The sequence below is a fragment of the Tachypleus tridentatus genome, chromosome 8, assembly GCF_004210375.1.
Source record: "Tachypleus tridentatus isolate NWPU-2018 chromosome 8, ASM421037v1, whole genome shotgun sequence".
In the NCBI taxonomy this organism is placed as follows: Eukaryota; Metazoa; Arthropoda; class Merostomata; order Xiphosura; family Limulidae; genus Tachypleus; species Tachypleus tridentatus.
In genome coordinates, this window is record NC_134832.1 from 14927979 (window position 1) to 14954604 (window position 26626).

A 26626-nucleotide genomic window follows, 5' to 3' on the forward strand; every position below is an offset into this window, starting at 1 on the left:
CGAATGAAAGGGCGAGCATAGCTGGTGCGACGGGGATTCGAACCCGCGACTCTCAAGTTACGTGTTGAACGCCTTAACCCACCTGCCCATGCCGGGCCACAATCAGGTTCTATCAAATCCCACTATTCGTTAGTAAAAGAGTAGCCCAAAAGTTGGCAGTGGGTGGTGATGACTAGCTGCCTTCCCTCTAGTCTTACACTGCTAAATTAGGAACGGCTAGTACAGATAGCCATCGTGTAGCTTTGCGCGAAATTCAAAAACAATTAGAACCTGATTTTCGATACCTGTGATGGGCAGAGCACAAATAGCCCATTGTGTAGCTTTATGCTTGACTTTAAACTAGCAGACATAACGTTTCGGGCTGGGACGATGTTCCTATGGTAATTTTAAACCGTAATAAAATTATTGGGTTGAGGAATAATTCGTGAGCGTTTTTTCAAGTTAAAAAATATATTCATAAATGAAACGCATTCGCAAAATATTTCATGTCATTTGGTAGATAATTTTTTGCTCTAATAGATGGTGTGTTTGATTTTCATATGTCTTTAATTCTTGCTTTCATTTTCAGCTCATTAAATGGAATGTCAAGTGGACAAAATCGAGCGTTTTCGACACCATCTGCTTTTCGCATTTAATTTCTTGCAATTTCGTTTAAAACAATGCATACTATATACCTAGGTATTACATGAAATAAAGTATCATAATAAATGTTTTGGGTGTAATGTGTTCATGCATTGAAGTATTGTATAGTCTTGCATGTAATGCTTGAATGAAATTATTTAAAAACGCTCACGAATTATTCCTCAACCTAATATATGATTATATTTGACTTATTTGAAAAAATGTTAATAATATTAATAAATAAATTAGGTGTTTTGTACTGCTACAGGTTAACAATGTCACGTTTCTAAAGTTCGAAACATCTTTTGTGTTCTGAGGCCTAACAAAAATATAATAAAGATTAATTAATTAAAAGTGAAGTATATGTGTGTGTGCGACAGGAAAAGATAGAAATTGGTTCGTATATGCGTATACGCGCGAGAAGCGCACACATAGATCAACAAGAGTAGATTTATAGAAAAAAGTATGTTGTAGGTCTAACCATCGAAGACAACAAAAAGGTAAGGACAAATGTTTTGATATATATACTGTTGTAGATACAATGTAATAGGCAATGCCCTTGTTCACATGTCATTAAGTGAACAGTAATCCCGTTAAACGAAAACATTCCAAATCAAAGGTGGCGTGATAATATAACAAGTAAAAGTGTGTAACAATGCTTGCAAACTCTTAAAACAATAGGAAGTTACATATAGATACACATGCAAACGCTCATGTATATATATATAAATATACACCCACTTATACAAAAGTACAATTGTTACGTGCTTTGTAATTGAGCCTGTTGTAACTGAAATTGTACTGCAGAGATACTGTCAAGATGCAAGTTGTATAAAATATGGCCAGATGTCGTGACATGGACCGTAGCGATCATCGTTCGCTCTCACTCTCTCTCGGGGACCCCGCTGGTACAGCGGTATGTCTCCGGATTTGCAACGCTAAAATCAGGGGTTCGATGCCCTTCGGTGGGCTCAGCAGATAGCCCGATGTGGCTTTGCTGTAAGAAAACACACAATCCTCTCTCTCGGGGTTTGGGTATGATATGTACGTACCCTGGAGGGTCAGGTTCTCTTTGACCTCTTCCTTCTTCCTGTACTTGTGTGGTCGTGCAGTGTTTGATGGTGGTAGTTACTACTTTTTGGGTTAGAGTGAGCTGATTTTACTCCGACTCTTTTCAGGGCAATGTCCATGTATTGATATACATGTATAGACGTTGTTTTGCCCTATCTGTAAGATGTCTAGTTTGTAGGTGGAACTTTTTTAAATTTTATTTTTATATGCATATGTATTTTTCATTTTTATTTTATTATTATTATTTATTTTATTGTTATTATTTTTAATTTATTTTATTATTATTATTTATTTTGTTATTATTTTTAATTTATTTTATTATTATTATTTATTTTGTTATTATTTTTTATTTTATTGTTATTATTTATTTTATTTTTATTTACTTTATTATTATTATTATTATTATTGTTATTATTATTATTTTTTATTATTATTATTTATTTTATTGTTATTATTTTTTATATATTTTATTATTTTTTTATGTTTAGAATATATATTGATCGGGGAGATGTGTTTAGGACCAACTTCATCATGCATGAGGTATCTGTCTAGTTCGCATAGTAACTCGTTTTTCATCCAATTTTTATCGAAATACGTTTTTGTATTATGTAGGGGTCTATCTGGTATGGTTGGTATGTTAGAATATTTATGTATAAAATTAGATTATGTTGCTCTAGGAACTCTTATATGCTGTTGTTAGGAGTGTGTTTTGGATTGTTTGTAGTTTGTTTTAATTATTTTATCACTTACAATTTTCCATGCTGGAACTGCGTAGTCTATTACTGGTCTGATGTATGTTTTGTTAATTATTAGTATGTTGTCTGTAGATGCTCCACTATTCTTGCCAGTTAGACTCCTAGCATAGTTGTTTCTTCGCCAGACTTTACTTTTAATTTCGTTTACATGGTTAATCCATGTTAATTTTGAATTATAGGTTAGACCTAAAAATTTTGCCGATATGAAAGTCTGAAGTAGTGTTCCATTCATATGTATTTTAGGCTGCAGTTTTTGTATTTTGAGGAAGAGTATAGGGCTAACCACCCCTCCCAGCTTCTGGAGTAAAGTACTCATAAAAGGTACCCTCAACATTTTCTATTTTCCAAAAGGTTAGATAGCCAGCGAATAATTCCACCGTAGCGACACAGTGAAGATTGGTTTGTTTTGAATTTCGCGCAAAGCTACACGAGGGCTATCTGCGTTAGCCGCCCCTAATTTAGCAGTGTAAAACTAGAGGGAAAGCGGCTAGTCATTATCACCAACCGCCAACTCTTGGGCTACTCTTTTACCAACGAATAGTGGGATTGACCGTCACATTTCAACGCCCAACGGCTGAAAGGGCGAGCATGTTTGATGCGAAGGGGTCGAACCCGTGATCCTCAGATTACGAGCCGAACGTTTTAACCTATCTGGCCATGCCGGGCTCACAGTGAAGATGCAAATTTATCTTTATGTGAGCTATTCAACCTTTGTATGCTTCTAACCTGACTTTCTTATATGTACTTACTGAAGGAAACAGATAAGACAATTTCTGCTTCAGGTTCTTTTCAGAAAAACAGTGCACATGAGAAACCACCGTTTATATAAATAATAATTTTATCTCTTTGATGTTTTCCTTTCTGTGTAAGATACATTGATTATATGAAAGTTGAAAAAATATGCTTTGCCAATTTCATTTATTTAAATTTTTCTGACTGTAATAAGCAGTTGTAACATATTTGAGAATAGAATATCAACGTTATCTTAAGACTCAAATTGTCAGTAGTATATTATGCTGATCAGGGGCGTAGATTTTTTACACCCGATGGGGGGATGATTTTTGCAATCACTTATGTGGACTGTTCAATTTGCAAATTGGTAATCTCTGATTACGTGAACCTGAAAGCTGTAAACATGCAATCGCAGAGTAATCTTGTTGCCACGATACTTGCATGTATATTTAGGCCAACTGACTGATAATTACAAACTATCGCTTAGATCAAAAAGCTTAGAAGCACCCTTATAGTAAAGATCTACATTTCGGCTACTGAAAAAGCCTACATCTACATTATGTAATTCAATTGGTAAGAACACAAGAACAAACACACAATTTGCAATAAAATGATGCAATAAAACAATTCAACAGACCAAACTCTAGGGGGGGATGATTGTATGCACCATACCCTCCACCTAAAATGAAGGGTGGGATGTATCCCCCATCCCCCAGGATCTACGCCCCTGATGCTGATGTAATTTTTTTCACATGTTTCAGTATAATACACTACTGATAATTTGAGTTTTACGAAATTGTTATTATGAAGGGACTAATAAGTAAAGTATTTTCACACAAAGTTTAAAATGATATAAATAGTTTAACTGTTCACATCTATCAACTGATAATTAACAACACTTAATAGATCGCTTCAGTGGAACCTCTTATCACAGCCAATAACGTTTCAATGGTCTTTCGTACATACCTCATGAAAAGAGGTAAAATGTAAATACATTTAACAATAGCATGCCAGAAGAATTTCTACCAAAATACATATGTAATAATTTAAAATAAATTTATTACATTATTAAAAATTACGAAAAATTTAATTCATTTATATTTAAATAGGGCTTTTGCACTCTTCAAAACTTTTGAAATTTCACCACGATTGAAACACACAAACACCCAGATGACAGATCTGCATCTTTATTATTTACATACATTTACAGAGAGGTATGAGTCATGTGTATCGTGTTTCTTAGTTAATTGTTTTAAAGTTTTAACAAATATATTTCTGCTTTTACATAAATACCAGTTGAGGAGTTATTGGCTTTTCATCTAAACAAAAGAACACCAACACGTATGGATATTAAAAGTGAATCTTAATACTAATAACATTACATTGTGTGAATATCGTTTTGAAGGCCCAGATTTATTTCATCAATAAAATGTATGCAGCCAATTTTATATACCGTGTTGCATTAACAAAATCAGTCAAGTTATCATAATAGTTAGGTACAGCGAAAGATCTACTGGTCCATCTAGGTTGTCCCATCCACTTAACTATACTAAAGCTATTCAAAAGAAAACCTTCAAAGCCAGCTTTTATTATTTATATATTTATCAAGCCTTTTTTATAACTTTACTGCCTCTAGAACATCTAACGGTAGCCTGTTCGAAAGGCCAAATACAGTTAGAAAAATAAAACTGTCTTAGCTGAAAATGACTCATATTGTGCCAAAATTCTTATTTGTGACTATTAGTCTTATCACTCTAAGTATTAAGTATAAAAAAAGATGATGCATCAATACTATCAATTCCCTTAGCGATCGTAAAAACCTCAATCAGATCCTCTCTAACTCTTCTTCTTAACTTCTCGTGTTACAACCTTTCCATCCCAGTTATCATTCGTGTAACCCTTTTTTAATTTCTTTCCAATAATTCAGTGTCTTTCCTAAGATAAGAAGCCAAAGACCGAACACACTACTCTAAATATGCTTAACCAGTTAAATTATAACTTCTGTAGTCTTGTATTCGACATTTCTGTAGATTTAACTTAAAATCCTCTTTCATCTACCACTAACAATAGCACACTGCTTGGATGGTTTTACGGATTGAACAAAATCATTTTTTTCCATAACACTATTAATGTTATTCCTATCCAAATTATGATAACTTGCATGCGTTAACTTACATTTATTATAATTAAAACCCATTGCCATTTACTTGTCCAACTCACTAAATGATATAGATCTTTTTTGTAAATCAGTAATATCCTCACAGCTAGCAACACCAAAGACTTTAATATAATTAACAAATATAAATCATTTATTGACTATTCCTTCATCTATGTCCTTAGTATAAATCAAAAAAGCAAATTTAATGAAACTTAGCCCTGAGGTACCAAACTTGCGACATTAATTCATTTTCACTGACTTCTGTTTATAACAAACGTCTGCTTTCTTTCATACGGCCACTCTTCTGTCGAAGTAGACAATTTTTCCGTTACACCTATAGAGATACTTTTAAAAGACTTTTATGTGTCATCTTGTCAGATATTTTCTAAAATTCTTAGTACACAAAATTTATATCCTTACCCCTATCTACCATTTGTTGATGAAAAATACGGACAACCTAGGCTGGGTATTTCACAACTCCTTAGCATTCGGTATGGAAGAAAACCCAAGTATTATCCAAAAAACTTTCAACGGAAAACAGATGAAATATGGTGGTGAAAGTGAATCAAATAGTATATGTACATAGCTAATATGTTTCCACATTTATCCGTCATTTTGTGATTTATACTAATTTTGGATCTATTAGGTGCCATGAGGTTTTATCTTCAATCATTCCAATCCATTTCCATTATGTTTCACAAAACATACGTAGCCATTATTATTATTCTATGTTCACGCTTATACCGTGAATCTGTGTCATATAAGTTCGGAAAAATTACTATACTTGTTTAATGTTAAAGCAAAAGTTTTGTTCGTGTTAAAAAATAGCTATAAAAATCAGTTCTCTGTGTTCTATAAGCACTCGTAACATTTTCAAAAACACATTTGTACGTAGTATTTCAGTAACACTTTGGTTTATTCATGGCAGACGACCTATTTCGCTCAAGACCAGAGCTTATAAAGTCGACTGGGACGCAACATGCACAGAAGTGGTCAGAACACTGTTTATATAATGAATTTGTTACGACAACAACTCTTATGATGAACACGTTTTTTTTTCTTTATTCTTTTAACTGATGGATTGTGATAATAATTGTTTATGGTTTTAACAAGACATTGGTAGTCGAACTGTAATGTTATTAACTATACGATTTTTATATTCAGGGTTCGACATGGCCAGATGGTTTACAGAACTCGTCTCTCAATCTGAGGGTCGCAGGATCAAATCCCCCTTATATCAAACATGCTCGCCCTTGTGACGGTCAATCCCACTGTTCGTTGGTAAAAGAGTAGCCCAAGAGTTGGCGGTGGGTAGTGATGACTAGCTGCCTTCTCTCTTTTCTTACAGTGCTAAATTAGGGACGGTTATTGCAGATATTCTTCGTGAAGCTTTGTGTGAAATTAAAAACAAACAAATTTTATATTTAGCCCTTTAGGTGTCTTCAAGTGGAGAAATAAACAACTTTATTTTATTTTTAGTTCTGTTCCATCCAGTATATAAATTGTAAAATCCGAGTGAACAAAGATGCCGGTGTCTTAATTATCAATGAATTTCATAATTTTTATTCCGGTGTTTACAAGTACGCTGTTGAATATTGGACAAGAAAGTGTGAGGTAAAGTTGCAAAACCCAGTGACCGTTACTCATTTCTTGGAAGGTAAATGCTTACAAGAATCAACTTTGGTTGTTTTTAGAAGTTAAAACTCGGAATTATGAACTGGATTCTATCCGTTTTTACTAACATTTATGCAAAGTATTATAAGTTTGATATATGTTTAATGGTTGTATGTTCAAAATTCATGAAATCATCTTCTCACCTACAACTTAGCACCAGTGTTTTCGCGTTAAGTCTGAGGTCTTAAAATGCTGAAAATCAGGTTCCGATAATCGTGGTGAGAAGAGTACGAATAGAGCATTGTATTACTTTTCGCTTAACACCAAACCAAAGTTATCTGCAGATAGAAATTTATTACTATGAAACAGATATTAAATTTTTATCATAATATACAATAGTTTGATACATTTTTCATTGCAGAAAAATTTGAATTTTATTATCAACCACAACAGCTAATTTTCGTTTATAAAGCAAATAATGCAAGTTGACTAATAATTTACAGCCTTCCTTGTGATCGTGAATTCTTTATTTATATTTGCTTATTTTCGTTTGCTGTTTAACAAACCGACGTTCGCCAAATTATTTTAGCTTCAGTACTTTGATTTATTTATCTGACACTTAACTACTCTTTTCATCATGCTAAATTTCCAAACAGCAGAAATTTTGAAATGAATTTAAATTTGTCAGCTAGAAAATTTCTAGTTAAAAGCATTGGATTAGTTTACGTATCACAGAAAGTTTTAAAGTGTATTTCATTTTGTATCATTAAAGTGTCATTATTATCATATTCGTATTCCTCTTGCGTTTTAATTCAAATCTATATGCTCGATATTGATGAATGTCGCAGCGCCATCTCGAAGCTAAACTGCTTCCAAGACATCTTAATGTTTTGTTTATAAAATAATATTAAAATAGAACGGCACTCATAAATAGTAAGAATGAGGGCTTATGAAACTAAACGTCTGGAACTGTTTTTAATGATCGTGGTGGGGAGACAGAGATAACCCATTTTGTAGCTTTTTAATTAAAGGCAAATAAATAAACAGTGATTAAAATCATCGTTTCACAATTTTGTCGATATCTGTAGCAACCAAACTAAAATATCCATCACACAATTTATTATCCTCAAAAGTACAGGTGTAAGCACCAAAATCCTTTTTTTTTATCTGAATTTCTTCTCCTGTTTGATTATTTTTGAAATTTTCAAATTTCTAATACTACTCATTACTAATTGCTCTCTTTAATACAAGAGAAATGTGATACTTTCCACAGAGTTTTCCCCAAAATCATTAAAGTTGCAAATATTTCGATATGCATTACAAAAACATTCCATCCCCTTCTTCCTTCTTAGTAATTAATTATGAAGCCAGTTATTTTGCTTACAATTTGGATATTTCAATAAAAATGTTATTCGAAAACCCATTATTTTTAACAATATCCACTAAACTGGTTTGGTTTGTTTTGAATTTCGCGCAAAGCTTCACGAGGGCTATCTGCACTAGCCATCTGGTTTGCCAGCATCAGTATTGGTTAGGATAGAACAGTTATTTCTTGCTTTTGGGCCCTGTTGAAGTTTGCCTTGTCTGAAACTTCCTTATGCTTGACTGTTCCTTAAAGTGCACTTAGCTTGGTAAGGTCTTATTCATGACAAAATTATATTTCCACAAATGCAAGCACATTTATCTTAACTGTCTCATTGCCGTGTCACACCTGGTAATAGGATATACCGTAGGTCTCCCCTCCTCTTCTGTTTCTTGATTTCTGTGATTAGCTTTGACAGTAGTATGGGACCCTATTGCTAAATTGACTGATAGCTTGGATTCACCAAAATATGTTCTCAAACTCCACACTGGTACCAGGACAGTCATTGACTGTATGGGTCAGGAAGACATCAGAACCAGGCTCTTTACTGACTCGGTGAGCTGTTGTACCTTTGCAGTTGTTTTGTGTCTCTTACTGTATAAGTTCTTGATGTCTTAGAAACTGAGCAGTTTTTTAGCTTAATGATTGTGAGTAGTTTAAACTAAACTAAACTAAACCAGGATCTACTAATTCTAACCTAAGGTTTAGAAAAGTCGATGAAGAAAAGATTGACCAATATAAAATTTTGTCTTAAATACTAAAAGACCGAGTTCAAATGTAAGGCTAACTATCTTTTAATTGGTCAAAAGTCAATCCAAGTGTGTAAGATTAAAGAGGGTTGCAATGTTCAATTATAACTTTGAAGGAAGTACTGTAAGTTAGAACAGATTCCAGCCCATCCTCTCCTATAGAATATGTGTATGGAGAATCAGGTGACTTCCTGGACTCTGAACTTCTTCACGTACCCAACTGATTAACTAAATTCAGCTGAACTAGCCACTACCATCTCCACCAAACAGTTGATACATGCACACCACATTCTCCATTTGGTTGTCATACATATAGTATAAGTTTGAAAGGATGAAACGAAGTCAATGCTACATGGATCTAACACAGTTATGCCGACTTGAATCAGGCCTTCTTACCTCACTTTTGACTTCATGTCTTCGTCAGTATTTCCATTGTCTACAAATTGTGTAGTAGTTTTGGTGCAAATTACAAACTCCACTATGTTGGTACTCTTCCCTTTATTACATTTACATTTGGTATTTTCATTCATAGAATTACATTTTATGATGGAATTATCAGTTTGAACAACTTACTTATCAAAAACATACCAATCCGCTTGGTTGATTAAAATTCTGTCATAACTAAATGAAACTCTAGACATAAATGTGTTTACATTGGTAATGTTTGTTTTGAATTTCGCGCAAAGCTACTCGAAGGCTATCTGCGCTAGCCATCCCTAATTTAGCGGTGTAAGACTAGAGGGAAGGCAGCTAGTCACCACCACTCACCGCCAACTCTTGAGCTATTCATCTACCAACAAATAGTGGGATTGACCGTCACTTTATAACGCCCCCACGGCGAGCATGTGACGGTATTCGAACCTGAGACCCTCGGATTACGAGTCGAACGCCTTAACCCACCTGGCCATGCCAGGCCCCATTGGTAGTGAAATCTAAGGTATCGTTTGTGAATTTCAAATTTTAAAGTAACTGACACAACTCCTAGTTATTTCAGCTTAAAACAAATGAAAATATTCCTAGAATATACTAAAGAAACCCTAAATAAAACTGTATTAGAACCACAAGTGCAATTGTGTTCTCGAAACATCAGTCAAACAGTGTTTCCTCTCTCCATCAAACATGTTCGTCCTTTCAGCCGTGGGGAGGACTGTCAGTCCCACTATTCGTTGGTAAAAGTGGGACGATGATGAATAACTGGCTTTTCACTGATAAATTAGAAACATTTCGTCCAGTTTTGTGCGCAATTCATTAATCAAACCATTTCTTGTCATAATGTAAGCCTTTATTTACACTGCTCTTTTTCACAAATATCCACTAACCTGTTGAACACTCTTAATTTAGAAATTGCAGCATTCCTCCAGCGCTAATGAAAATTACAAGTACATTGTATTTTCTATTAATGCCTTCAAGGTTATTCAACCACAGTTTATCTCCCATTCATTATCATTATCAGGATTGAGATCTGTTTCTAAATGCTATATATATTTTCTTTTGCATTTTTCTTTATTATTTTTAATTAAAATTCTCGGTGTGATTGCTTGATTTGTTTAAAACATTTTCGAAGCACTCAGTATAATGCTTCAGACATGCGTGTCTCATCTTACACATACATTTGTTATCATGCACCCATTAATTATTATATAACTCGCCATTACATTTTGTCAAGTACTCTAGAAAATTTCAGGTTTTGCTTCGTAGTGCCACTGCTACATTCAAAAATTTCATAGAAGAAACAACTCTCGTCAATCAGAAGTTGTACATTACGCATGAAGATAGATGTAAGCTTCAGCATGCATTGGGTAATACATTCTATGACGGTTTTGGGGAACCTTAAATCACGCTCCATCGCATGGAATTCACTCTGTGGGTTATAAAGCTAGAGCTCAGCTGTAAGAAATATAATAATAACCATATAGTACAATAAACAGAAACTCCTGTGGCTCAGTTTTAAGTTTGAGGGCTCACACTGCTAAAAACATAGCTTAGGTATACATAGGGGTCAAACATTGATAGCCTATTTTGTGGCTTTGTACTTAATAGTAAACAAACAAAGGAGTAACACACACAGTATTCTTCATTATTACTCGGAGCTAAAAAACAAATGCCATAGTGTCTTTAAATATCCTAACTGTAAGAAATTACTGATTAATCCCATCCATATTAATTGAAAAAGTAACATATGCACTTTGACTTCTGATTGCAATTTGAGACAACTTCTCATCTAGCTGGGATATATTCAGTACCAACACGAGAAAAATTGGTTGAAAAATCTGTTAATCTCTATTCCATTGCTTTGTATGCCATCATTGTATATAGTTGGTCTTACAAATTTTGCAAGCATCCACTTGGTAGCCTGCCTTGCCCATTCTAATAACCTATCACATTGGGAGGTGTTAATGGAAGTACAATTCATCATCACAACTTAGTGAATAATTGGCTGTTAATGGTGGCCTCTTGATTTACACGCGCTTGCTTGGGTGCTTCAAACTATGCTATCCAGTTTCCCATTAATGCATCTGCAAAAGTTTGTACTAGTGCAAAGGATAAGTTTTGGCTAACTTCATGAAATAATTGATAATTACAAGTATTTAGTGGTTGCCTTTGGATGCCTAAGAGAGTGAATTAGTGATGTGCAGGGCTATTCTCTATAGAGAAAAAGAAACAAAAATTGTGAAGTTTTATCTGTTTTGGCTGATTTTTCTATTGATCGGAACACACTGTATACCTTTTACACCAACATCACAAACTGTAATTAACTTGTGGTCATAAAAGCTACCATATGATATCAGCAATTAGCATTGAGTACGATTCATGCGTAATTGCTTTCCAGTCTTAACATTGTGTAATGATCATAATATCACTTATCACAGAGACCTATAGGCCACCAACTGCAGCACTCGACTGATGATATTGGAACAGCACATATTGCATTAATTACGGGTTAAACAAGTGCCACATGTTTTGTGCATTTGTGCAATGTTTCTCCATTGGTGATGAACAAGCTATTCTTTGATGGATCACTAGAAGTTCCCGTGCTACTTCAAGATCCTTCAACTGCTTGTCCCAGATCTCTTGGAATGTTTAATTTCATATCGAAGTTTGCAAATTTAGGTCTACAGCTATGGCTGATACAGTGCTGTTCTTCACTCTTACATGGTGTCTAGGATCATGGCATATCATGAATTTCAGATTTTTTTTTCCAAGCACTGTGATATAATCTACAGGCTTTTGGATGCTACTTTAAAGGTGTAGCCAAGTGTAGGCTAAGCATCTTTCTGGAACACAACAGTTTATTGAATGTAAGTTCCATTAACATCTTGTAATTGGTTGGGCATTGCATAGACCAAATGACATGACACTGAATTCATGCATGTTATAACTTCATTAAAAGCAGTTTTGTTCTTCTTTTATTGTTCAACTTAAGTTTTCCAAAATCAAGAAGCTAGTTCCAAAAATTGAGTCTGTTCATGATAATAAAAAGATGTAATTGTTGGCTACCACATTTACTTGTCAGAAGCTTACAAAGAATCTTGGAATACCTTCCTTCTTTTTGAAAATCACTACTGCAGATGACCAATCACTTTCCAACTATCATATGATGCCCTCTTCTTGCATCTGTGGTTGCAACTTCCCTAGTGTTCCAAGAAAGTTGTAGTAAATACATTATTAGACATGCATCACTTGTGTATAGACACAAGTAACTGTTGTTTGACTCAATCAGCCATTTGATCCCACAAATACATTGGCATCAATAATCTACTAAGTTGCTCTTGTTGTATTGTATTCAGGTTGTCAGCACAGTCTTTGACCAATGCTCTCAAAATGGCAGCTGTTGTAATAGTTATCTGTCAACAGATTTTGTGATAGTACTTACCACGTGAGCAAGTTCTTGTAGCTCTTTCTACTCACTACACACCACTATGGATGCTCCAGATTTTCATTTCGTGGAGGTGGTTGATTACCGTCCATCCTATTGGTTTGGATCCACTGTGGTGGAAGCAGCTGTGTGGCACATTTTTTCAATGGAGTTTGCCAAAATGGCTGTTGTGGGCTTTCTTTTTTTTTACCAGCAATTGATTCGACGTTACCATCTCAAAGGATGACACAATGAACATGACTTTGGTGAGGGTGAAAATATTACTCATTCCCAGTTGCTTAAAATTAATTTACTGGTGAGCTTCTTGAATTTACTTATAAGAATAGCCTCCTGATATGCTGTAGACATTGTCATGTGTACCTTCTGTGCAACCACTATTAATTGTTTGTGAAGGCAGTCAGTAATTCAGTGGTGCTCCTCTTTCGGGATTAGGACTTGGCTCAGTTAACTCTTTTTCATATGAAGCTAGTCAATGTGATTAAGAACATATATGATATCAACATTTAATCTATCAGCTATGTTTTGATGCAAAATTCATTCACGTACAATGATAACAAATTTTGAATGCAACTTTGCAAAAGGTCATGACATGTACACATTGATCCACCCACTGCAAGAAGGTTATTTTGCCTTTTTAACACCAGGTCAAGTGAACAATGAGGCACATCCACAAATGTTTCCCAGCTATTTTACAATGTTTCATCCAGGTGATCGATGTTGAGGACTACACTACCTACGATCAGGACCAAATGCATGTCTACTTGTTTTGAAATACATCCATTTCAGGCTGTTACTTGCTAAAATTGATTAAATCCCTTCTTAGCTGACTTAGAATATTGGAGGTATGCTTTGTTTCGTCTTACTTATCGGGTTTATTGTGCTGAGTCAAAGCCCCTCTCTGACAAGTTAACCCTAGTAAACATCAGTTGGAAGAGTTGCTAATATTCTTGACTTTCTGTGAAAACCGCTTAGCAACACTCTGCCACCTCCTCAACCATAGTCCATGATTTCAAGAAGATAGCTCTCCGTGGTCACTCATCTACTACCATGCTATGTTCTATGTGGTAGGGATTATATTCATCCTCTTTGATGCCTCAGGCCATGATTCACTGTTACCACCTATGCATAACAATTAATTCACCTTTTGAGGAGATAGTTAAATGACAGAGGTCATCTGTAAGTGGTACATCCGACCTTTCCTATCTAGTCGTTGTTGGTGATATGGATAAGAGTAAAGATTTTTTGTCCTGATAAACGATAGTTTTAGAATATTTTACAGACCTCTCCCCGTGGTTATAATCCTGCCGGGCGCCTCACAGTTCTAGTAATCCTCATCAACAAATAAAGAAACATTAAATTTTCACATACTCGATGGTTACACACATCTTTTTATTAACTTTCTTTATTTAGGTTAATGCTCTTAATATCTTTAACTATATCTTACTTAGTATGGTACCCGATGCTTCGGAAGAAAAGCATTGAATACTTACAGCGAGTTCAGGCGAGAAACAGCTTGTTGTTCCCTTGCAATAATGAACATGTTGAGATATTGTTCAGACTTGAGTGGATTTGGAGAGCAACTCTTTTTGACGCGGAAGAGCCGATTTTTCGGTCGTTACATGGGTTTGTATTTGAATCTTTCTTGGTATTCTCACGATCTACCAAATAGTAAACACCACTACCTGCAAGTAGTTACATTAGTTAATTCGATCTTTGTCGTGTGCAACAACTAACAACAAAAATAACTTCCATCACTCATTGGTCTCATTAAAAGTAAGTGAATAGTTGAACTCTTCTCTTGTATCCATCCTCACATTCTCGTTATCGATAGGGAATCAAAGAGTCGACTGCCTTCTTTTTTGGGAAGCCTTAAGCTCGATAGTCATCAATCATCCACGGCTTTAACTCATGCTTCCAGCTGTGAACTAACGTCCTACTTTATTTTGATAGTGCAGCGTCTCTCACATGCATCATCCGTTTCCATTGACCTTAATAGCGTCAATTCATTATAGGCTTCGTTAACATAGCATCTTTGTCTTACATCATTCTTGTTCATGGACTTTGATAGCGTCAGCTTACTATAGTCTAAACATACAGCAGTTGGTTTCTTAATATGTTCTCTGGAGTCCTAGTCGCTATATTAATCATCACTTTTTATACACTTTTACATTTATACTCTCTGTATTACTTTGGTGCAACTCTGCTTATTACATATACTCATCCGAGCAGAGCCAGATTAAGAGCAACTGATGCCCTAAGCACAGCTCAACAATGGTGCCCCCCTCGGCCCCTCAAAAGACATTAAGACTCAATAAATGCTGAAAGTGAAATGAAAGTTTGAAAATTTATAACTATTCTCCAATTTTTTCCAGGTCAATTCCCAGGTCAAACCTCACAACTATATTAAGTAAAAACTTTTTTATTTTATTTATTTAACAGATTGGGCATGGATCAAAATCAAGCAATGACGGAAGACTTTTATTTAGAAATGATGAGTGAAATCATTTATTTGATAATTAAAAAGAATTATTTTACTGCGTATTTGTTTTCACTGAGTTAACAATTCTCACTTTGATGTTAATAATTTCTCACTTTGAACTTAAAACCCTGTAAACAAACTATTTACTTATACCTTAATATTTACTTAAATTTTAAAAGCTTTCTTCTAGATTTTTTAATTGCAAAGTCTTTGATCAAATCCTCAAAACTACTTTGGCGTAATAAATCTGCTTCTATACTTAGCAGAGATGAGGCATAAAGCCTGTCTTGTCTTGGGACTTTTAATATGCTTGAGTTCAGAAAATGAACGCTCAGCTCTGCAATTTGTGACCATTAATGTTTAAAATATACGCAATGCAATGTCTATGTTTGGAAATGCACACTCAATTTTGTCTCAATTTTGAAATTATTTTATAAAGTTTAACATGCTGAATCTGGTTTTTACAATTTTTGTTGCACTGAACTTTTATGGCGCACATATGAGTGAAACTGCTTAAGCTCCACAGAGAGATTAATGTCCAAGCCCTCTGGGTAAGCATCAATTAGCTTTTGGGAACACTGATGGTACCTTTCAGTATCAGCAGATGAAGTGACATCATTTGGCTCATCACTTAGGAAAGAAAATCTGTTTGCTATTTCTTTGTACACCTCTCCTCTTCTTCACATCTGGGTTTCTAGTTTGTTAACAACTGTGTTGAAGGTGGTAATACGAAATTTATCTCTGGCATTCAGATCTACTTCTTGTGCATCTCCGTCATTAAGTACCTTCTTTCTGACACGTTTGCGAGTTTGAGCTGCATTGTAATGATCTGATAGTATTTCCTTTGCAACTGCTTCAAATATTTCAAAGTCATCCCTTAAAGTACGTAGTTGGTCAGCTAATGACCCTTATAGATCTGCACATGTTTTTAAGTTCACATCCTCATTTTGCAGAACACGACTTGCTTCATGAAAATTTTGCAAAATCTCATCCCACATGATCAACATAAGAACAATTTATAGCTCTTGCATCTCATTTGTAATATTGTCTGCTTCTCTTCTAGTGTCTCTCTTTTGTGACTGGTCTTCAACTAGACATTTTAAAGTTCCCATAATCTTAAAGAAAGACTTCAAAATTGCTGTTGTTGCCATCTGGTATGCCTCCCATCTGGTATCAGAAAGAGATTTTAACATTCGTTCATTTCCAACACAGCTGGTTGAGGCTGAAAAAATGTATAGAGCAGATGCATTGTAGAGAAAAAATAACTGCCACTTGACAGCAGTCAACAGCACTTCAGCCAACCAGCTTTAGTGTATGGGCTGCACAGGGCACATATATGGCAAACTTATTTTCTTCTAAAATCTTTTGCTGCATCCTCTTATAATGCCCATACATGTTAGTAACATTGTAGTAAGATTGACCCTACATTTTTAAAACTTAAGTTTGCAAACTTCACGTAAGTACGGCAATAACTGGTTTGCCATTCCCTCACCAGTATGGCTTTTCAGTTCCAGAAAGGTTAAGAAGCTGCCCATCTTTTAAGTATCAAAGTATAACACTTAACTGATCTATACGTGATAGACCTTGTGTCGAGTTATCTGATAAGCTAAAATAATCAGAATAATTTATTTCATCAACAGTGAACGCATGGCATTCTGAGCCATTGGTTCAAGAAATGCTTCACAGGTGGTTTTGGACAAGTAAGGAGGATTTCCTTTTCCAGAATTTCCATATTTCAAAATGTGCCCTGCTAAAAATGGATCCAAATAACTTATGAGCTCAAACAGCTCTAAAAAATTCTTATTCTGCAGTAAACTAAATTTTTCATCTGTTCCTCGAAAAGTCAGACCACATTCAGCTAACGTACAAATAACGTCTATTACACTCTCCAAGCTACGTTCCCAGTAATTGCATTCTTCTTTAATTTGTTTTTTCAACTTTTTTCGCAAGCATAAACCTTGTCTGCGAGTTAAGTATGTTAACATAGAGTCTCGGTGAGTAGTGCTTCTTTCATGATGATCAATTACAATAGTATTTCGCCAGTCACTGAACCCTTCTCTTTCAATAAAACGAGAGGAAAATTTAGGGGCAAAACGTTTACAAACAAAGCAGTAAATTGGCCCTGTTAATGGTGAATACAATAACCACTCTCTCTTCTATTGCTCACCAGTGGCTTTTACCCAAAGAAAAGTTTTTGCGAACAGTATCTCGTTGGTTTGCCACTATTGAAAGACCGGCAAGATTTGCCAAATGGCTAATTGTGGGGTTGACAGTCAATGGGTTCACAAGCAATCCAATAAGCCACATCATCAGCAGAGAAATTGAACCACAACCCTGGATCTTTTGCTTTAGTTTCTTCATCGTTTGTAGACTGAAGCATTTTACCATAGTCTACTAGATTTTCACTTTCCGCAATTACTTCAACTTCAGACTGTCTTGTAGAGCAACTTGCATCAATATTAACACTATAGATATCAGGAGAATTTACAGGCAAAGTGAGATCAGTTGAGCCAGCCTGTGACACTTCAACGTCATCATGATGTTCTGACCTTGAAGTGGACAAAGTGATACTTGTAGATGTGGAGCTTGGTTCAACTTCAATCTTATTAGAGTCAGATGCAGTACAAGTGACTTCTGATGGCGGAGATGGGTTTTGATTTGGAAGATAATGTTGTGTAAGTTGAGTGTAAAAATTAGTCAGCTTTCCAGTCTTGGTCACTAAATTCAAAGCCTTTTGTTGGTTCTTTTTTGCCAGTTTTCTCTTTTGGGCACCACTTAACTGAATACGTTTAATCTTGTAGTCTGAAAAATATAGAAACAAAAATAAAAAACAAAATAATATGGGTCATATAAAGTTATAATGACTAGAAAAACACTGAATTCATGAAGAAAAACGTTGATAAGATAATCTCTAAGTCTAAATTTACACAAAGACAGTCAGGAAGTTATCCTAAGACCAAGTAGGTCCATCAGCACATAAAATGAATTCAAAAATACCTTTATTGATTTGCTACATTCTGATTGGTCGAAAACCATTTGAAACTGGCTTCAATCCATTTTAGAATTAGTTTTCAGTCACTGCAAAAGTTTCATTAAGGCTGTTGCTATGGTAGCTGTATACAAGAAACAATGTCAATGGTAATACGCAAATCCACTGTGAGCCAAAAAGTATTCCAAAACAATTTGTGATCAACAACACATACTGTAGTAGCCTATATACACAGTGATCGTTCTGTACTGGTACACATACATAGCATGTAATCAATTGTAAACTGTACTGCACATTGAACTACTAAATACTGGGTTAGGCCTAGGCTAAAGTACCTTAATCCCCATCAAACATCTGAAGAATGAGTTGTAGCCTCAACTTTGAGCTCAGGTTTGACCTGGGGACTTTAGATAAGTCCATACATACATCAGTAAAATAGGCATATATCTGAAACTTTATCTGCGTGCCTGGATGCAAATTAAAAACGACGGCCTTAATTTAGGAATAATCCACTTTATTATTTCTGGCTACAGTAGCGTTTCCAGTGTACTTACACTAAACTAGTTACAGTATTTAGGCCTAACGTTATTGTCATTCGGTTCTCAGATAACAACACTAACCTTAGACCTAATGCTAATACAGAGTGGCCCGTAAGTCCCTACTCCTCCATATGTTATTATGTTATATTCAATTACGCATGTATTATAAATTTGTTTCTTTTTTCACAGAAATATGGCCAATGTAAGTCCATTTACACTTAAAGAGCGTATTGTGACAATTACGTGGGTACATGAGCGCAAGAATACTGGTGACAATAACTGGCAAATTTAGAGAAAGATTCAATAAGGATCCACCAACACAAAAACGATGTCAAATTGGGAGAGCAATTTGTTTGAAACTGGCAATATTAAGGATGCACCTCGTTTAGGAAGACCAGTTAAAAGCAGAGAGTCATGTGCTGGTGTGGAAGAGTCAGTAATTAACTCACCATTAAAGTCGACAAGGAAAAGATCAGCTGTATCAGATGTGTGGTGCATTGAAAAAGGACATGGGGGTTAAAGCATAGCGACCCACATTTGTGAATGAACTAAGTGATGTTGATAGAGAAAATAGGAAACTGGCGTGTGATGAGTTACTGCGAATCTTCAATACGATCCATTCTCGAGGAAAGGTGATGTTTACAGACGAGTGCGCAATTTACCGTTTGAATCGAGCACGAAATGTTTACTTCTGGGCAAAGGAGAATCCTCATTATTATGAAGAAATTGAATACAACACTCTGCATGTCATGATGTGGGCAGCACTTAATGTGCGTCATGTTATTGGATCATACTTCTTTGACGGGCCAGTAAACCATACCTCATATCTAAACATGTTACAACAATGGTTTATACTGAAACTCGATGAACTTGGAATCAGAGAGAAGGTTTGGTTTCAACAAGATGGAGCTCTGGCTCATTATGCCCTCACTGTGCGAGATTATCTTAATGACACTTTTCCAGACAAATGGATAGGTCGTGGTTCTGTAACATCCCCGGCACACATGAAATGGCCCGTAAGACGTCCGGACTTGACAACATGTGATAACTCTCTTTGGGTATACATAAAGGACACTGTGTCTAAACAACGTTATAATACCAATGAGTTGAAGGCAGCTGTTACCGCGGCATTTGGAACAATAATCCCTGATATATTGAGGAAAATGTCTCACAGAACATGGCGTCGCATAATATTATGCAGCGAGAATAAGGGACAGCATACAGATACACTGGATACATAAGATATATGAATGGGTAGGGACTAACAGGCCACCCTGTACATTGCAACTGAGGCCACTAATGTTAAGCCTAGTACTCAGTACTAATCTTGCTCACAAGAACTTGTTCAATTCATGCACTTTTTCAGACAATCCTAAACTGATTTTGTTCATTTGTCGGTTCTTTACAATATCTTTATATGACCACGGAGCCACAGTGTTGTACTACTATTAGTAGTATAGTGTATACCAGTGGTTCTTAACCATATTGGAGGTACTGAACCCCGGAAGTTTCGTACTTGCATTCACTGAACCCTTTGTAATTGGAAAAATAAAACATAAGTAGATATTTTATTAGTGCAAAAAATGAACCATGCATCAGTTGCACACAATATCATTGTGTTCAAAGAACATAACCAACAAAATATGAATTTCACACAAAACAAAAACATAACTCAATGAATATTTACTGCAAATCAATGTGACTTTTGCTGTTGCCTTTCAGAGACAAGTTCAGAAATGCGTGGCTTCACCTTGGCAAGTGTTACTCTCATATCATTTTCGCAAAAAAGTTTGTTCCTTTTCTTCGTTTTTATGTCCACCATCCTCGAAAAGGATTGCTCGTAAAGATACGTTGTAACAAACGGTATGAGTACCTCAAGGGCTTTCTTAGCAATAAAAGAGTACGCTATGATTTGGTGACATCAAAACGTTGAGAGCATTGTTGTTTTGAAAAGTTGCTATTGAACCTGGTTCTGCTGAAGTTCAATGATTTCTTCGAGGTATTCATCACTGACATCTGCTGTTGCAACACGAAACGTGAACGGCGGTCTCACCCATGCTGGATATGATTCTCTGGTGGGGAAGTATCCGTCGAGAGACTTTGCGATCTCATTTAAGTGCATGGCAATTACTTGTTTCAGTTCCTCGGGTACAGAAATTTCTCCAATTTCAGACACATTTTTGATCCTACTTACACAGTCGTGTCCAGCAGGGGAAAGTTTGCAAAGTTATCATTCTCTGTTTGTCGTTTCCATAACGGAAGCTTTTTTGAAAAGCCTTCAGGTTATCTTTCGCTTCGATGATGTTGACTCCATCGTCCTGTATCTGTTGATTGAGATGATTGAGAGCATTGAAGATATCGGCCATGTACGCCAAAATGAGAATGAACTCAGATTTTTGGAAGTAATCTGCATGACAATGTTGGTACTCTCGCAAAAACAGGGCTAATTCCACACGCATGGCAAAAACATGATTCAGCATCTTTCCCTGAGATAACCGCCAAATGCTAGAATGGTACAGAAGTACCTCAAATTCAGAGCCAATTTCAGTACACAGCTCTTTGAAGATGCGATGCTTCATGGCACTATTTTGCATGGCCAAGCATGTTAAGGCATGCGACTCGTAATCTGAGGGTCGCGGGTTCGAATCCCGTCGCGCCAAACATGCTTGCCCTTTCAGCCATAGGGGTGTTATAATGTGACGGTCAATCTCACTATTCGTTGGTAAAAGAGTAGCCCAAGAGTTGGCAGTGGGGGTGATGACTAGCTGCCTTCCCTCTAGTCTTACACTACTAAATTAGGGATGGCTAGCACAGATAGCCCTCGAATAGCTTTGTGCGAAATTCAAAACAGACAAACAAACTATTTTGCACAAAGTTCACATATTCCACTACAATTTTTAATACTTTGCCAGTTTTGAAGGCAAGGTTTTTGTTGCCAGTGCATCCTTGTGCAGAACACAGTGCGTTACAATGATGTGTGGTGCATCGGCTTTCACCAGCACACCAAAACCAGAGTTTCATTCAACACTACTGGAGCTCCGTCCAAACAAATTGCAGAACCCATATCCCACAAAAGACCATTGTCTCTGAAGAAGTCATCCACAAGTTTCTTCACGTTGGCTGCATTAGTTGTTGTTGTAAGAGGCTTACACAATAAAAAATCTTTTATCTCGTCGTTCTTCACATAGCGCACGAATACAACAAGCTGGCTTAGATTGGACACGTCGGTGGTCTCGTCGAGTTGAAGGCTGAATTTTGCTGGACTTCAAATTAGATCTGCAACTACTTGAACCAAGATGCCATCTCTGATGTCATCTATTCTGCTGTTGATGGTGACCATTTGAAAGAGTAATTTTGGATAACTTATTTTCAGCAGCTTTTCTCAGCATGATATTCGCCATCTTCAATGCAGCTGGTTTTACGAGTGCTTCACCAGTGGTGTGTGGTTTGCCTTGCTTTGCGATCAAGTATGCAACTTTGTACAATGCTGTGAGGATCGGTTTGTCGATCGGTACATAGCCGAGAACAGGCAAAGTAGCCTTTTCATTGAACCTGGCTTTCTTTACCTTGAATTCAGCAAACATTGTGTTCTTGTATTTCCCACCTCCATGCAGCTTTATGGAGTATTCTCTTAGTTTTGCCGGTGCTAGACTAGAATTGCTCAACTTGGCATTGCAAATCATGCATTGAGGACGCTGACTCCCATCATGTTCCGTTATACACGTGAATCCATATTGTACGTATTTGTCCGATCACTTTCTGTTTTTGCTCGACATAGTTAGTATGAAGGGATTGAAAGATTAAGAAAAAATCACAAATGACGCACGATTACTACAATCACAAGTCGACTGCTAAGCGCATGAAGTTCTCTGCAGCACAGATATTAAGGCCAAGTGATGTGACGTGATCAGCCGCAGCCAATGTTGGCTAAGTGGAGCATGACGTCACGAATCATACGACTGGGGTGAACGGAACGGACACATACACAGTGTTTGTGTTTTGACCTCCGCCGAATTCCTGAGACTGACTCACCGAACCCTGGGGTTCAAATGAACCAAGGTTAAGAACCACTGGTGTATACATAATAACGTTAAGAAAAATGTTGTCGTACATGTCAAAGTCTTACGCAATTTGACCTAAAAGGTCGAATTATCGCCTTTAGACTGCTCCGATCAGTCAACTGTTTTCCTAGCTTTTCAGAAATGTAATACAACATATACTGATCTGAATTTATAGTCGCAAAATATTTGAATTACACATAAAAGTTTGTCGTCGTTGTCACTGTTTCTGTCTCGGATTGTTCGTTCATCTCATAAGAAATATCACCAAAGGGCTGGGCCGGGTCGGGGCACTAATGACGTCAGATTATAGTCAAGGAAGAAGTAAGAAGACTATAATTGTGATCTCCAATTTTTGGTCTAAACATGGCATATTTGACAAAATTTGTTGGCTATTTATAAATGGGGATAAAAAAAGAAGGGTCGCCGGTTTAAATCACATTTAAGACCGGGCACACTCATATTTAGCCCCTAAGTAAATCTAAGCTTCAGATTTGTTTATATTATTACATAATCACAAGGGAATACATACATGTCTAAATACTCTTATAGTTAGTTATCACCATTAGATTCCATCTAGGAACATAGGATTCTTCAACAAGTATTTAAGTGAGTAGGTTGTTAGCCCACTGCACCAAGCCGTCCCTAATTTAGCACTGTAAGACTAGAGGGAAGGCAGCTAGTCATCACCACCCACCGCCAACTCTTGGGCTAGTCTTTTACCAACGAATAGTGGGATTGATTGAAACATTATAACGCCCCCACGGTTGGGAGGGCGAGCATGTTTGGTGCAACGCGGGCGCGAACCGCGACCCTCGTATTACGAGTCGCACGCCTTACGCGCTTGGCCATGCCAGGCCCAATACTCTTATAGGTTACATGTTATCTATGAATGGTAGCATTGCTACAGTGGAATTCTTTTCTAAATTTTTTCTTGGTATGATAAATTTCAAAACATGTACTAACACACAAAGGAGGTTTTTCTACAGCACGTTGTTTGAAACCAAAATAATTAAGGCTCAGAAAAGCTTCAGTGAGAAACACACTTATAAAAATATTACAAAGCACACTTGAATAATGCAATACTAACGCAAATAAAACCTAAACAAACGAGACAATAACCCAAATACAACGTACGAAATCAGAAGCCGAAAAAACATAAAATTGGCCACCTTTTTGTACAAATTTGTCATCATTTCGTTTGACTTATGTTTCTATAGTATTATACTCTTATTTTTGTGTAGATGTGAATGAATAAACTAGTAAAAGGTAAAACAAAAAGTTCTACTGCCTATACTTGTAACAATGAAACCATTGTTTTGGCTTACATAATGAAAGTTGAATTCAGTCTTTGATAAGTTATTGTGGTATGATATTAAATGGAATTGACAATACTCGCACAGTGGTCTTCAGAAATGATTTACTTGTTGAATAATTTATCAATAGAGAGAGATAATACATGAAGAAAGTATCCCAGAAAGTTTATTAGGCTCACCAGCTTTGGCAAAAAAAATGTTTGCTACTTTTAAGAAATTTTGAATGCTGTAAGTTAAATTGATAGTAGTACTAAGCTGATTTATTTCATTGTTTGTATTTGATATTCATACACACCTACACAAGGGTTGTATGTACTAGCCATCCCTAAATTTGAATTGACAGACTAGAGAGAAGGCACTAGTCAACAGTGCCATTGCCAATATTTTGAATTCTATGACTGAACAATGGATTTGACTATCACTTTCATAATGCATCCATAGCCACAAATTGGGAAGTACAATGCTTTTAAAGCAATTGGATGTGAATCTGTAAGTCCATCACACTAACTACTGAGACATGCTCAGACGAGAAATAAGCTGAAGATTACATTTTAGACCAACAGTGGTAAAGAAATAAATAAATCAATTGCAAGGATGAAATCCTTACACCAAGATCTTTTTGCTATTTATTTATTTACCTAATCACAACAGTTTGAGCAGGAACTTTCTTCAGGTAAATTTGATGGAGCTTCACTATTAATTACACCTATTTTATACTATGTTTATATCATTGTAATGATAAAAGCATATTATGCATTGCTGAATTGGCTCTTGAACATTAATTACCCAACAGGTATGAATACATTGAAAAAGTACCATCATTCCATCCAACCCTATTTGGAACATCAATGCAGATAAGCTCTCTAGCAAGTGGGGAGTAGCCAACAATATGCTCATTAATAGAATGTCCCAGTTCAGGACACGGTGCTGCTTGGATATATCATTGTGGAAGCAGGTAAGTGTATGACGCCACTATGAAAACATACTAGAGAGTGTTTTTCACTACCACCAAAAATTGATTTGGTGATGAAGTTTAATTTTAATTCAGCTCAATAATAAGCTAAGAGAAGGAAAGTAAGAATAGTAGCATATTTATGACATAAACTATGCCTTTCTTCATTATAGGGTTAAGTGCCAAAAGTAATGGAATCAATACAACTAAAGAGATGTTATAGAAACCACAGTACACTTTAGATATTTTTTTTCATATTCTTCTTAAATATTCCACTGCATATTTCAAATCAGAGGAATGTAAAAATAGTATTTTAAAAGATGCATTTTTTTTTCTGTCATAATGTACTGCTTATAATGTACAACTTGCTAGCCAGTTTGGACATAAAAGCAGCCAAATCCCTGTCTAAAAGTAATACATGTACTTTATATGTAGTACTTATGAAGTTAAACACTAAAGGTAGATTTGAAACTTTTTAAGTCTACATAAAGCTTTTCCAAATTACAAGTCTTTAATATCCATGCAGTAAAACCTTTATCCCAAACACTTCAGTAATGTGATAACATATGATTATGTGTACTAACAATTTATTGTTATTGAATTACATTTATTTAGTATACAGTGAAGCTCTGGAGCTCATTTTTTTTATTAAGTAATGTTTCAAATTTGCTATAATTATATTTATTGTTATTAATAATATTTGATCAAGTTGATCTTCAGTATCTTGAAAACTGATTGGTTCCATTTTTAGGATTTTATATACTGTTATAAAATTTAACTATAGGCAACAAAATCTTTACATATTGTAAAATTTACATTCATTTTGTTGATTCATTCAAACCTTAATTTTCTAAAAAAATTGTTTACATTATGTCAGGAATGTCAGATTGCTTAACTCACTAATCTTTAACATTTGAGGCAAGAAAAATAAGCACACACTGTACCATTGCTAGTTGTTATGATTCTATGAGGTTTTACATTATATATGCTTAAAGGAATCTGCCTTAAAATTATTTGAAGCTTTTAAATGTATTCTTGTAATAATGATTAATATGTAAATAATATGTTAGGAATCCCTCAAGTATTACAAATGTCAAATGAAGTTTCTGTAAATATTAAACTCACAGTAAGAATTAGTTTTGGAGAACTCTGAAAAAGCAAATTAACTTTAAGATATTTATAATATTATTAGTATGACAATTACATTGTAGTTTCTTTGGAACTATATATTATCCTACCCTGAAATAAAAGTTAGAAAGCAGAATTTATAGTATATCAAGAACTAAACACATTAAGTATACATAATGAACTAAATATAGCCCTCCCAATCCTTGTGCTTAAAAGGTTGTAATG

General features: G+C 35.5%; 1 long non-coding RNA gene across 1 annotated transcript in view; it reads left to right on the forward strand.

Annotated features, from left to right (window-relative positions):
* Window positions 1-996: 996 nt before the first annotated feature.
* LOC143258571 (uncharacterized) overlaps window positions 997-26626 on the forward strand; it is a 30028-nt gene continuing 4398 nt past the window's right edge. Inside the window, exons 1-2 of the long non-coding RNA XR_013032360.1 lie at window positions 997-1121; window positions 25115-25276. This is a non-coding gene — a long non-coding RNA (uncharacterized LOC143258571). The remainder of the gene's footprint in view (window positions 1122-25114; window positions 25277-26626) is intronic.